Genomic DNA, 13,065 nt, shown 5'->3' on the forward strand with positions numbered 1-13,065 from the left:
CACTGAAGCGGTAAAGTGATCTATGCTTGCATAATATACAGCAACCTGCAAGACGCCGCTTCTTACAAACATTTATCTCTGGCTTCATCTCACCAGCTCTGGCGGCTGGTGAGATGAGATATGACACGGGGAGAGGACGCGTGGGTCGGGCTTAAGGGCCAGGTGGTGTGGAACAGAGGATGGGGATTCAGGGAAGGGGCTCCAGGCCCCAGATGTTTTGGGCTCCGCCAGGTGGAGGTGTAGCCCAGCCCGGTGTCTCCACATTCTCAAGAGACACACTGGACCCGGAAGGGGCTACCCACTATGCACTAGTATTCTGAGTCAAAAGACCCCTTCCTAAATAGCGGGAGTTTCTTGAACGCTGAAGAGATACTGATGAAGGGGCCATTCAACTGCAGTGTGGCTCCGACATAAAAATGAAACTGGAGGTGGAAGCAGGCCGTTATGAACAGATTCCGCTGAAGCGACGCAGAGCCGAGGAAAGGATATGTAATGGCTCGAGAGTGCATATAATTTACTCTCAATCACACGCGATAATAGAAGCATTAGAAGGTATAATTTACTCCAGAAGGGCAGAATCCCAGACGATGAACATCGAAACCTCTGCTTGGTTTTTTTTGTAATGGGTGCAGCAGAGCCCTCAGACTTCCTGTCAGTCATCTCCTCCGAGTCCAGGGGAACATTCAGTTAGTTTGAAGCGTTCACTCCGAGGGTTCATTATCGTCCATGGCTCAGCAAAAGGATTAAGTTCATCAGAACTGGGGAGGAAAAAGCGAAATGGCTTTTTTAACTGAAGATGTCGAATCCCACGGATGAATGGGTATATTAAAAATGGATTGTGGCCCTTCCACTATTTTTCCGTGAATTTTCCTTCAAGGTGGCTGCAAAATGGATATACTACAGCAAACAGCTTTCTGTGTATCCAGTCATCAACGTGCATCGATATATATACTTTCTAGATATCGCATACGGCTTCTAAGCATGCCTCAGCAAAGCCGCCATCTTGCCGCGGGGTAACCACCCACCTGAATGACAAAATATATATAGATCTTGTATTTTTTCTTGTATCATATTTATTTTTTACTATCATTACCACAAACACCTCTGACGTGTGTCAGAAACCAACCCGCTTGAAGATTGCTCAAAAAGAATGTGATTTTGAGTGATTTTGAAGGGCCTCTGCCCCATCGGATGTTCATTCATTCAGCTGGGTGCTTTCCCGCTGCAAGATGGCGGCGGCATTGGTGCATACGTCCTAATGAACAGCAAAGCTCAGGCGATATCTTGTTCATTATAAATTCTTATGATATACGTGGTTGACTCATCATTGTCGTGGTTTCGCAGCCCACTGATCATTCTCACCTGTCGCTCGTTAGTCCCCTAATCCCCGTTATCTTAACTCCCACCAGCTCCCCCTCAGCTTCAGTTCATCTCAGCCACCGTTGTGTTCACCACGTTCTTGCTTGTGTTGTCTCTCTACGTCCTTATATTTCTGCCAAGATGTGAATTTTTTTTTTATTCACAGCACTTGCCCTCCCTACTAGGCATGTTGTTAAAATCAATGTTCTCATGTCCTGACAAAATACATATAAGTAACGTGTCCAAAACAGTACCTTAAATGTATGTTTGTTTCCTTACATCCTTGTTATTCCGGAACAAATTGAACTGTAAGATAAACGACTTCTCTAACATATTTATTCAAAATCCATTGTAGTGAAGTGTAGGTGTGGTGAGACACCTAAATATGGCTAGCATCAAAACAACCTAGCCTGAATGCTATAGAGATCCATTCATCTTCCTATCACACTTAAAAATAGCTACGCTAAGACAATGAAACCAGAGTGGCAAATGTGGGAATGTGCATCACTGCTACACAACGCAATGTTATCAGTCTCGAATGTTTAAAAAAAACATTGCAGATTTTCCCTTTTTCCGAGCAGAATATAGTCACTCGTTCTTCCAACAAAAGCCCTACTTGCCAAACAATACCTGCCTAATGATTGCCTAGAAGTACTGTAATGTGTTAGTATTCTTCAACTGCAAAAAGTGGGCTGATTATTCCTATTAGAAGCATGTTGTGTTTCAGGCACAAGAGCCTGTGTCAGCTGCCAGTGTTATTTCATGCTTCACTGGGTGTGAATCAATTTCATTCCAGGGAACAATTACTCAAGATTGCAAATCCTCTCTCACTCACTCTCTCTCTCTTGCTCTCTCTCAGTTCTCTCTCTCTCGTTTCTCTCTGGGTTCTCTCTCTCTCTCTTGCTCATTCGTTCACTCTCTCCCTTTGTTCTCTCTCTGTTCTCTCTCTCTCCCCCTCTCTCTCCCCTCTCTCTCTCTCTCTCTCTCTCTCTCTCTCTCTCTCTCTCTCTCTCTCTCTCTCTCTCTCTCTCTCTCTTGCTCATTCGTTCACTCTCCTCTCTGTTCTCTCTCGGTTCTCTCGCTCCCTCCCTCCCTCCCTCCCTCCCTCCCTCCATCCCTCCCTCCCTCCCTCCCTCCCTCCCTCTCTCTCTGTGTATCTTCCCAAATCAAAACGCTTGAATCAAATCATTGTATGTTTCCCATTATGCGATACTTGGATGAAAAAAAATGAGGCTCATCAACACTGTTTCCCTCACACACACACGCACACTCACACACACACAAACGCACACACACACGCCCACCAGCATTCACTCACCCCCTCCCACCTCAAGTTTTCCCTTTAAGTTCAGCCCTTTAAGCACCCAACTTATTTCTCCTCTCTATCTTCCAAGGTTTTCCTCACTGCGGGTCAATAAATTCCACCGCTGAACTCCGACCCCGGTGTGCGTTTACACTGTCGGCGGCCGGGGAAGTCAAACAACACAGAGAACAAGAGGGGAAAGATAAAGTCCTGTGCTCACTCATTACTCACACCAGGAATGTCGGGGCCCATGCAGGGCCGACAACACCGAGATTCCCAGCCCCTGTTAGCCGTGACGCTGACAGGCTATTTGCGATGCCTGGGGGCAGGGAGCGAGGTGAGGGGAAGGGGGGGGGGGGGGGGGGGGGGCTGGAGGCTGCCACCGGCCCTACGTTGAGGGGTGGGGGGGGGAGCTATGCTTGAGCAGCACCGAGAGATGGATGAAAACCTGGAGGTGTCATTCATTCAAGCCCTGGGATCTCCTCTTGGGCGGAGGAGGGGAGTGGGGGTCTGGCCACGGATCACTGAGCTACAGCGCCGATCCAGCCGCTGTCCAATTAGATGGAGCCCTCAATTCATCCAGCCGTCTTCCACGGCCCTTACCCGGACACGGGTACAGGGTCCGGGAGTCGTGTTGAAATGGCGCTTGTCATCATTTTCTTAAAGGCACTTAAAATAAGATAAGATAATCCTTTTTTTTAATCCCGCTGCGGAGAGATGTGCTGCGTTACCGCGGCAGAAGGGGACAGAGCGATGGCGTGAAGCATCAGCAGAAAGACGAGATGTAACGTGAAACAGCCAGCACTTGCTACTTTCTGCTCATGTTGGTGAGATAACCGAGAGGGAAAGATAATACTTAGAGAAATGTTCAGGTGGTCTGTTATCAATACAGTTCTGATTATCAAGATGTTAATCATAACTGTTAGCTACTGATTAATTTTTTATTTTTTCGTACTATGTGGGCCAATTATTGCACCCATTGCACTTCTAACCATCCCTGGAAGGAGGGATTCCCAACTCTGCGTTCCTTTGAAAGATTTCTTCCTGGTCAATTAAGGGAGGTTTTCCTTGCCCTTTAGGAGGCTAGGTTCAGGGGGTTGTCATAAATATATGGACTGTTCAGCCCATTGAGATTAAAAGGGCAAATAATATTTAATTGACTTAGCAGGATGAATGATAATATATTACAACATTTTCAGGTAGTCCTTTGCTGAAGAAATATTCATAGAAGTTTCACTATTCTGCACATCACTGTAATGTTCATGGCCTATTATCAACCTTAATACAGCACAGATATTAACCAATCAATTCAAATCAAATGAAAACATGACATTGAGGTTTAATTTCCTCATCTGTGGCGTTGATGTGAGGAACACCTTGAGAGAGGCAGGCTGTGCAACGAGAATGTTTGCCGAACGACTCTTCTATTGCTCCCCTCTGTATCGTAGAGGATGCTGAGGTGCTTTCATCCATCGCAGGCTCCTGCCTCAAACCTTGCATTTCCGGGCTTTTGCATGATATTGAATTGACAAGAAGGCAACTTTGAGCTGTATTCAAAAGGGAAGCACCGCAGCATCAAAAGGTACACAAATAGAAGAAGGACCGAGAAATCGATGGAGTTATTTTTCTTTTCCCCCTCTCGCTGCCGCACGGAGGATGCATTGTACAGAACACCATCCAACCCCCCCCCCCCCCCCCCCCCCCCCCCCCCCTCCCATTCCTCCCTGATCTAAGCAGACACATCGGCTTGTTGTGTTGCCACGGCGATTTTTCTGTTTATCCCGCGAGACAGCCGTACAAACAGATGAAGTGCAACAACATGACATTTTCTGTACTTCAATTACTTTGCCGGGGATGGGTCACGTGGGTTAAAAGCCAAAAAAACATAACTTTCCATGACATTTCCTCCCCCTCGAGGTGACCGGTGATGGATTCTCCCTGACAAAGCATTCATTATCTCGGAGAACAGAGAGTGCACTAAAGCCTTTCTTCTACCCACCTCACCGTCCGCATAAGACTCACAAACCCCGCTGAGCAGAACGCTTGGGTTCGGTTCAGACACTTATAGGATTGCATGTACGGGCACCGGCAATCAGAGAGCATGTTCTTATTGTGTAGGGGGCAGTCGTAGCGGGGCATCATGCAGGAAACATACTCTGGCCTGGGAACCGAAAACAATTGTTCACTACTTCCAAGTCCGGTATGATCTGAGCACGACGGCGGAGAGAACCATGGAATTGGACTAGGAGACTTTGCTTGCTTTGGGATTTCGGCAGAACCTTTATTATGGAATTCTTGGCTTTAATGTCAAGGATCAAAATGCTGATCAGAATGGATGCTTGTGTTATGACTCGAGCAACCCGGTCATACGAGCCAAGACCGTACTGCTCCCATCATTCCAAGGATGGTCAGGAGTGCAAAGGGTGCCATAACTGAGACACAATATAACAAGGAAACATTTTAAAATCATTCAGTTAAGAAAAATAAATATAGCCCATGGTCGCCTCTCCTTTTCTATTTCATTGTAATGATTTTCCTTTCAATGTTTTTCCATGATTTCATCCTCTGTAAAACACTATGAATGGACTTGGGGTGGAATATATCAATAAAGCTGTCTTGCATGACAGGACTACGTTCATGTTTCCTCATGTGCCAAACCACCACCCTCTCGCTTGCTCTTTCTGAAGATGTAGAGTGACATCATCGGCTGTCTGTCTGTCTGGCGGTTCCAAACCCTTAAGACCCTGGCGGGATATAATCTTCCTGTTTTTCAGAACGTTTCATTCAGAGCGTGTTTGAAGGAGAAGGGTTCATGTTTGTTTTAAGCTTCGGGTTGAGAACCAACACTCTACTGTGTTGTTTAGAGAGGCTTTTAACAAGCTAGAGGGAACGGCTCAATTGCCACATCCAATGTCTTACTCACATCAGTCTCCCTCAATCCCCCTGTCTCCCTCTCTTACACTCTCTCTTTAACTGTCTCTTACACTTACTCCCTTTCTGTATTTCCTCCCCCTTATTATTATCTCTCTCTCTCTCTCTCTCTCTCTCTCTCTCTCTCTCTCTCTCTCTCTCTCTCTCTCTCTCTCTCTCTCTCTCTCTTCATAATTCTTCTTTCCTTATCAATACTACCCTTTCTTTATTCTACTTTTCTCTCTGTTGCTCGCACTCTCTCTCTTTCTCTCTCTCCCCATCTTCTGCTCTCTCTCGATCGCTCTCTATTACACACATACACACAAATACACACGCACGCACGCACAGAAACACGCGCGTGCGTGCGGCAAGGGTCTCATCCAGCCATGGGCAGCGGTCTGATTGTCTGATAGCATTAGCATTCCTGTCCGAGCCTGATAGAAACTACACTAAAAATCAGGCTCACTTCAAGGGGCTCACATCTGAGGCCGAAGCCCATCCATTCACAGCGGACAGGCTAATAAATAAAAGAGAGGGCCCGTGGCAGTAACAAGCGTGTAAAGTATGGCTATGCTTTACAGGTGAGTGAGATGAAGAGCCCAGGAAGATGGTAACCTCGCCGTTGGAGCCCTGCCACTTTGTTCTTTACAGGGCTGGGGGGGGGGGGCAAAAGCCGCTCTTAATTCGGTCTCCTATTAAGAAAGGGGGAAGACTAGAACTCCTCTCCATCATACAACATAGCAGGAAATGTCCGCTGCGAGCCATACTGGCTAGGTTATCAGGAAACAGTGTACGACGCTGTATTTGTGTGCATAGTATAATGCGAGGTGAAATGGTATCTATATGGAGCACAAACACAGTCGGCGGAGCTGGGATCAGCGTCTTGGTAAACAGGGCATACATAAACCATGATGGCGGAACAGCTGCCCGGCACTCGTAGCGCACGGTTTGTAAATGCAAAGCACCACACGGAGAAAACATTCAGGAGGGAAAATTACGTTTCTGCAACATCTTGTTGTATCGACATCTTGTGCTGCGTCTGCTGTTTCAGCTTCTCCCCACATGAAAAAATTCTATAGTTTCCTATAGTAAATAAACTATAGTATACCCTATATATACTATAGTAAATATTGTAGTGTTTTTGAACCTTACTATAGTAGTTTTACTACAGTAAACTATAGTATACTACAGAAAATTCTATAGTTTACTATAGTGAATAAACTATAGTATACCCTATATATACTATAGTAAATATTGTAGTGTTTTTGAACCTTACTATAGTAGTTTTACTACAGTAAACTATAGTATACTACAGAAATTTCTATAGTTTACTATAGTAAATAAACTATAGTATACCCTATAGATACTATGGTAAATATTGTAGTGTTTTTGAACCTTACTATAGTAGTTTTACTACAGCAAATTATAGTATACTACAGAAAATTCTATAGTTTACCATAGTAAATAAACTATAGTATACCCTATATATACTATAGTAAATATTGTAGTGTTTTTTAACCTTACTATAGTAGTTTTACTACAGTAAACTATAGTATACTACAGAAAATTATACAGTTTACTATAGTAAATAAACTATAGTATACCCTATAGATACTATGGTAAATATTGTAGTGTTTTTTAACCTTACTATAGTAGTTTTACTACAGTAAACTATAGTATACTACAGAAAATTATACAGTTTACTATAGTAAATAAACTATAGTATACCCTATATATACTATAGTAAATATTGTAGTGTTTTTGAACCTTACTATAGTAGTTTACTACAGTAAACTATAGTATACTACAGAAAATTCTACAGTTTACTATAGTAAATAAACTACAGTACACCCTATATATACTATAGTAAATATTGTAGTGTTTTTTAAACTTACTATAGTAGTTTTACTATAGTAAACTATAGTATACTACAGAAAACTGCAGTTTTATTACTACAGTATACCACATATATACTACTACAGTAAACTATAGTATACTACAGAAAACTGCAGTTTTATTACTACAGTATACTACATTATATACTACTACAGTTTACCACATAAACTACAATCTACTGAAGTAAATCACAGAACTTTTATTATACTTTTATTTTGCTATAGAATACTACAATTACGATACCATAGTACTATATATACTGCATTACAATAACTGCAGTATGCAGTATTTTGTTGTTCTTTTAACTATGTCATTGTACTTTACCTAATGGATATTTTCAACTGTATCACTTTTTGTTGTTGCCAATTTTAACCATAGTGCTGTAACAATAATTCACTGCACATAAATAAGGCTTACAACCACCATTAACACAGTTTTTTCTAAAGACTTCTAAAATACTAAAAAAATAGAACAAAAGTTTAACTTTCTTTAAACAGTTGATAATTTATTGTTTCTGAAATTTGGCAGCATTGTTCAGCTTTTGTTGTATAAATGCTTTTATGTTCGTATCAGTTACGTAGGTGAACTTCAACTTTGCAGCATCTGTGGGAATACACACACACACACACACAAACACATGCACGAAAGATGAGCATGAGAATGAGGGTATCACTCAACCAACATCTTTTCTCATTTCTATATACCTACTTGTTATTTCAGCAAGGTCTTGTTTGGCTAGGCCAGGTTTTCCTTCTGTGCAGCTGCTGGATGACTGGCCAGTCACTGAATGGCCTGCCATATATTCCCTGGTATACATCCCATGTAGGAGATCATTTATGAACTTCTGGGGGCTTTGGAAGGAGCAGCGCTCCACAAGTCCTTTTGGAATGACCTTTAATGCAAGTAGATAACATTACCACAAATCTACTTCAACATACAGCAGACTAGCGTTTTACCTCAATGATATATATATATATGCATTTAGATGAACCGAGTGTATGGCTGATGCATTTAGAAAAACAGTGCAACTGAAACTAAGTAACTTAACCTATACAAATAAAGTCAAACAGATTCTTACAGAGTGGCCCAGGGCCTCTGTTGCTGATGCTGATGATGGACCTGGAGCTGGTGATGGGTCTTCTGTTGCTGGTGCTGGAACTGCTGTTGGTGCTGGTGAAAGTGTTGGTTCTGGTATTGGTCTTGGTCTTGGTCTTGGTGTTGGTGTTGGTATTGGTGTTGTCGTTGGTCTTGGTGCTGAGCGGAGAAACTCCTCCATCTTCTGCAAAACGTCTGGCAGCACTGAGCAAAGGATTCATAATAGCCTTATAGCTAACATGTAAAACAGAAAAACCCTTGTGTAAAAAAAAAAGTTTTCAACAATGGCATTACATTTCAATGTTGTTATTTTTGCCTTGAGAGAATCATTTTCCCTCTGCAGCCTGTGGTTGTTCTCCCTCAACAGCTCACAAGATGGGTGATGGCACTGAAAATAAAAATTCCATTAAAAAAACAAAACTGACTCACATACACCTGGGCAAACACCTACAGAAGCCAATTAGAGGGTACAAAGCTTACAGCTGATAGATTACAGGAATATATTGCTGTATCTATCCCTAGAGTTAGGAAATAAAAACTTTAATTGGAGGTAGAACATTAAGTGCAGACAGTTTATTGCATTAGTGGATCTTACTTCATTCCTGGTTTCATTAATTGAGTTCAGCTGACATGATCCTATGACAAACAGAAGATGTACATAGAGGTAAGGGTTACATCAAGACTGTACAACAGAGGTCAGCAGGGGGGATGAGCCTGAGCGAGTAGACAATGCAGGCGGAACATGAGATGAATACTCAAATCTAATCTTGTTAATATGCTTAATAAGTTGACAGAAAGCAAAAAGTCAAAATGATCTGGCAGGCCAGGCAAAGCAGGCCAGTTGGCGACCCCATGGTGTACAATATGACGGACAACATTAGGCTACATTACATTACAATAATTCACTGATGTTAAGAAGCACTTCCATACAGTGAATATTTGTACATCACTGCACCAATACCTTGCTTTTCCAGTTCCATTAAGACGTTAAGACCTGTGTTTTTTCTCTTCTTCTTCTTCTTACATTGACTTAACTGAGGATCCTTTAAATCATAATGAAGTTTAGTTTTTCAACGATTTAAATTTAACTAATCCACAAGGCCTATAGATGACATTTCTGTAATAAAACTTATTTACCTACCAGCGATACGTCGTCGTCGTCAGAATATCGACCATTCTTCAGTTTCTTCCTTTTCCCCTTCCCTTTCTCCTCCGGGCTCGACAGTTTGTCTCCCCCATCAAGATAATGCCTCCTCTTGCAAACCAACTCCTCTCTGTTGTCTGAAAACGTCAAAATTATGACGTTTTCATAATGTGTGTTTAAAATGCTAGTATTATTTTGGGCAAAATAAAGTTTCTCTCTATAATTCCAGGCCGCGCATCAAATTTTTAAGAGATTTTTTGACACAAAAACACTAATGCACCACACTGAATTATTCAACAATGCCAGTGATGATGTCTCTGATCTTTTCAACAAACTTGTTAACAAGGAGTGTTAACAAAGACAATACAGTGTTAAAATCATACAAAGTAGGTAGTGGTGCTCTGGTTGTCGGGAATTACACAACAAGAGTAATTACAGTGGGGGAGTCCATTCTCTTTGGAAATTAGATAGAGGCCAGTGTCAAAGAATTCAAGAGATGTTTCATCCACCACACTTTATACACCATGGAAATGCATGCAGCAAATTTTAAACGCAATAATTCTTGTGTGGCTCTAAAAAACGGAGAGCATGGTAGCATTAAATCCATGCTACTTTGTAAGCTCAATTGTGGTTGCTTATCAGCATGCAAGTGTGAAGAGGTGTACCTACACATTTTTAGATTCAAAAAGGATTCCAGACAATTGAGAATCTATGATGATTTTGCTAAGGTGAATACTGCTAAGCAAATTGTGAAGTTCAGAAAGACCCATGAAATACTTCTTTGCAAACCTAATGATATTTTGTTTTATTTTATTTTTTACTGGTGACCTCGACTCTAGTCTGCTGGACGTATCCAGGGACACAACACGACCATGACCGCGAACGCTGTTACTCTCAAGCTCCCCGAATTCTGGGAATCGTCGGCGTCGGCATGGTTCACCCAGACCGAAGCGCAGTTCGCGTTGCGGGAGATCACCGCGGATACGACAAGGTACTACTACGTTGTGTCAGCTCTCGGAAATTCAACAGCATCCAGAGTGGTGAGCCTCCTTAAAAATCCTCCGGCAAGGGAGAAGTATGCGGCACTCAAAGCCCACCTGTTAAAGACCTTTGAACTGTCGGACACTGAGAGAGCCAGCAGGCTTTTCTCACTTCAAGGGCTCGTTGACAGCAAACTGTCTGAGCTCATGGACCATATGCTGGATCTCATGGGTGAGCACGAACCCGATTTTCTTTTTGTTCAGCTTTTCCTGCGTCAACTGCCTTCCCAAGTGAGGGTGGCTTTAGCCAACACCATGATCACTGACTGTCGGAGGCTGGCTGAAGAAGCTGATACATTTTTCCTGGCGGGTCAAGGGCACTGTGTGGCCGCGGTTTTTCCCGCGCACATCACTCCTGTGACACTGGACGACTCCACGCTCGTCGCTGCCACCACTTCTCGTCGGCAGCAGTCTTCTGACCCCCAGCAGTCTTCAGGCAGAGGTCTTCCGGCATGTGTTTCTACCATGCAAAGTTTGGACCGAAGGCTCTTAAATGCCTTCCGCCGTGCAGTTACGGCGGGTTGGGAAACGCCAGGGCCGTGCTGGCAGGCTGCTTTTCATTCGCGACAGCATCTCCGGACGGCGGTTCCTGTGCGACACGGGAGCACAGAGGAGCGTCCTGCCTGCTTCCTGCTTGGACATGGTGACCGACGGCCACGGCCCCCCTATGGAAGCTGCTAATGGTAGCCCCATCCGTACCTATGGAACGAGGTACATTGAGTTGTGTTTTGGAGGCCACCGGTTTGGCTGGGACTTTGTTACAACAAAGGTCTCCGTTCCCCTCCTCGGCGCTGATTTTTTGTGTGCGCATGGACTGTTGGTGGATGTCAAGAACCGCCGTTTGATGGACGCCGTCACGTTTTGTTCATATGTGTGCACGCTCAGCGGGGCTGACTCCATACGACTGTCTAGCATGCTTCCTGCCTCAGATGACTTCCACCGTCTGCTTGCCGGTTTCCCAGCCCTCACTCAGCCTACCTTCTCTGCGTCTGCTGTGACGCATGGTGTGGAGCGCCATCTCGCCACTACTGGTCCACCCGTCTACGCCCATGCTCGGCGCCTCGACCCGACCAAGCTTGCCGTTGCAAAGGCCTCATGCAACCCTTGCATGAGGCCTTGCAAGGTCAGCCCAAGCACGCTGTGGACTGGACTGAGAGCAGGGACAAGGCTTTTGTTGCCACTAAGGCGGCCCTGGCGAACGCCACCATGCTGGCACATCCTTCTCCCACAGCCTCCATCGCCATCACCTCGGACGCCTCGGACTACGCTGTCGGTGCCGTCTACGAGCAGTGGGTGGGCGGGGCCTGGCAGCCACTTGCCTTCTTCAGCCGTCAGTTGCGTCCCAACGAGCGGAAGTACAGCACTTTCGACTGGGAGCTGCTTGGTCTCTACCTCGCTATCAGACACTTTCGTTCCCTGTTGGAAGGTCGGCACTTCACCGCTTTTGTCGACCACAAGCCGCTGACTTTCGACATGGCCAAGGTGGCTGAGCCGTGGTCCGCCCGCCAGCAACGTCATCTGTCCTACATTTCCGAGTTCACCACGGATTTACAGCACGTTGCCGGTAAGGACAACCAGGTGGCGGACTGCCTGTCACGGGCTGTGGTAGGAGCAGTCCATCTTGGTTTGGATTACAACCGCATTGCAGCGGACCAGACCACAGACCCAGACGTGCAACTCCTGAGGACCTCGACTACAGAGCTGAAAATAGAGGATGTGGTTTTTAGCGATGCCGGCACCACGCTCCTGTGTGACGTCTCCACAGGCAGTCCTCGGCCAATCATTCCCACTGGGTGGAGACGACAAGTTTTTGATGCCATCCATGGTCTCTCCCACCCAGGTTCGAAAGCGTCACAGAGATTGGTGGCCGCTAAGTTTGTTTGGCACGGCCTCAAGAAGGACGTTAGGGACTGGGCTAACACCTGTCTGGAGTGCCAGCGGGCCAAAGTGCACCGCCACACTAAAGCCCCGTTGGAGTTGTTCCCAGTGCCGGAGAGACGGTTTGACCATGTCAACGTGGATCTGGTCGGCCCTCTGCCCTCCTCTCACGGTTTCACCTACCTGTTGACCATGGTTGACAGGACCACCCGTTGGCCTGAGGCTGTGCCACTGACGTCGCTAGCATCTGTCGAAATGACACGGGCATTTATCAGCACCTGGGTTGCCCGTTTCGGCACTCCTTCCGACATATCCTCCGACCGGGGCGCACAGTTTACGTCTGAGCTGTGGAGCGCTGTCGCACAGAGTCTCGGGGTGAAACTCCACCACACTACCGCATATCACCCACAGGCTAACGGACTCTGTGAGCGATTTCATAG

At 45.0% G+C, this 13,065-nt stretch overlaps 2 long non-coding RNA genes across 2 annotated transcripts; both read right to left on the reverse strand.

Annotated features, from left to right (window-relative positions):
• Positions 1 to 8,182: 8,182 nt before the first annotated feature.
• On the reverse strand, positions 8,183 to 8,869 carry LOC115559012 (uncharacterized). The gene is made up of 3 exons (XR_003979401.1): positions 8,858 to 8,869; positions 8,547 to 8,767; positions 8,183 to 8,360 (listed from the first exon to the last, which is right to left on the reverse strand). It is a non-coding gene; the product is annotated as an uncharacterized LOC115559012 (long non-coding RNA).
• Position 8,870: 1 nt separating this feature from the next.
• On the reverse strand, positions 8,871 to 9,633 carry LOC115559013 (uncharacterized). Its single transcript, XR_003979402.1, has 3 exons — positions 9,525 to 9,633; positions 9,159 to 9,199; positions 8,871 to 8,951 (listed from the first exon to the last, which is right to left on the reverse strand). It is a non-coding gene; the product is annotated as an uncharacterized LOC115559013 (long non-coding RNA).
• Between the last annotated feature and the right edge of the window lie 3,432 nt (positions 9,634 to 13,065).

Source organism: Gadus morhua, chromosome 14, assembly GCF_902167405.1.
Source record: "Gadus morhua chromosome 14, gadMor3.0, whole genome shotgun sequence".
Classification (NCBI taxonomy): domain Eukaryota; kingdom Metazoa; phylum Chordata; class Actinopteri; order Gadiformes; family Gadidae; genus Gadus; species Gadus morhua.